At 41.5% G+C, this 1919-nt stretch overlaps 1 pseudogene; it reads left to right on the plus strand.

Annotated features, from left to right (window-relative positions):
* The first annotated feature begins 396 nt into the window (after positions 1-396).
* On the plus strand, positions 397-1060 carry LOC129458536 (small ribosomal subunit protein eS24-like; annotated as a pseudogene).
* Positions 1061-1919: the final 859 nt, after the last annotated feature.

Below are 1919 nucleotides of genomic sequence, written 5' to 3' on the forward strand. Positions count from 1 at the left end.
CACCCCCACTACCTGAGACTACAGGTGTGCACCACCATGACTGGCTAATTAAAAATTTTTTTTTGAGAAGGGGTCTTACAATATTGCCCAGGCCAGTCTCAAACTACCAGGCTCAAGCAATCCTCCCACCTCAGAGCCCCCAAGCAGCTGAGACTACAGGTGTGTACCACCATGCCTGGCTAATAAAAAAAAAAAAAAATTTTTTTTAGAGAAAGGGTCTCACTATATTGCCCAGGCTGGTCTTGAACTACTGGGCTCAAGCAATCTTCCTACCTTGGCCTCCCAAAGAGCTGAGATTACAGGCATGAGCCACTATGTCCAGCCTTTTTTTCTTTAAATCGACAAGCTATTCCTAAATTTTATATGGAAGTGGCTGCCTAAGGATTGATCGCCATCATGAATGACACAGTAACTACTTGAAGCAGGAAGTTTATGACCAGCCAACTCCTTGAGATGAACAAATCGTCATTGATGTCCTTCACCCTGGAAAGTTATCAGTACCCAACACAGAAATTTGGGAAAAACTATCCAAAATGTACAAGACCACACTGGATGTCAGTTACTTGGGAGGCTGAGGCATGGGAATCACTTGAACCCAGGAGGTGGAGGTTGCAGTGAGCCAAGATCACACCACTGCACTCCAGCCTGGGCGACAGAGTGAGACTCTGTCTCAAAATAAAAAAGATGCTGAACATCATAAGTCATCAGAAAAATGCAGATTAAAACCAAAATGAGATACCACTACACACTTACTAGAATGGCTAAGACAAAAAAGATTGACCAAGTGAACAAGTGTTGACCAGCATATGGAGAAACTTATATATTGCTGGTGGGAATGTATTTGGATTCAGAACTCATTTTGGTGGTGGCAAGACAACTGGCTTTGACATGATTTATGATTCCTTGGATTATGCAGAGAAAAATGAAGCCAAACATAGACTTGCAAGACATGGCTTGGATGAGAAGGAAAAGACCTCAAAAAGAACACAAGAACAGAACCAAGAAAGTCAGGAGGACTGCAAAAGCCAATGGTGGTGCTGGCGAAGAGCCAAAGGAATAAAGATGCTGCAGTGACATTACCTGCAGCCACTGTGTGGACTTTTCAAAAGAAGATTAATAAGCTAATAACTTTCATGTGGCAAAAAAGTTTATATGAAAGTGCAAAGAATCCAGAATAGCGAAACAATTTTGATAAAAGAAAAAGTTGAAGGATTTACCTGATTCTAAAACTTACTACAATGCTACGGTAATCAAGAAAGTGTTATAAAGACAGAACAATAGATATTTAGATAAATGGAAGACTAGAAAGTCCAGTAGCAGACCTTCACACTTTTGTTGTTGTTGTTGTTGTTGTTTTTGAGACAGAGACTCACTCTCACCTAGGCTGGAGTTTGGTGGCATAATCTCGGCTCACTGCAACCTCTGCCTCCTGGGTTCAAGCAATACTCCTGCTTCAGCCTCCTGAGTAGCTGGGATTGCAGATGCGTGCCACCACACCTAGCTAATTTTTATATTTTTTTTTTAGTAGAGACGGGGCTTTGCCATGTTGGCCGTGCTGGTCTTGAACTCTGGACCTCAGGTGATCTGGCCTCCTCGTCCTCCCAAAGTGCTGGGATTACAGGCATGAGCCACTGTGCAGTCCACACTTTGGTTCAATTGATTTTCAAGAAACGTGCCAAGTAATTCAGTGGGGAAAGAATAGTCTTTTCAACAGAAGGTGCTGGAACAGCTGAATAACCACATGCAAAAAGATGAAATTTGACCTTAACTTCACATTATATACAACAACTTGAATAAAACAGGACAAAATCTTTGCAACCTTCGATTAGGCAGATTTCTTGCACATGACAGAAAAAGCATGAACGATCTAAGACACAGCTGACAAGCTAAAACTTTATAAAAATTAAAACTTCTGCTCT

The sequence above is a fragment of the Symphalangus syndactylus genome, chromosome 19, assembly GCF_028878055.3.
Source record: "Symphalangus syndactylus isolate Jambi chromosome 19, NHGRI_mSymSyn1-v2.1_pri, whole genome shotgun sequence".
Classification (NCBI taxonomy): Eukaryota; Metazoa; Chordata; class Mammalia; order Primates; family Hylobatidae; genus Symphalangus; species Symphalangus syndactylus.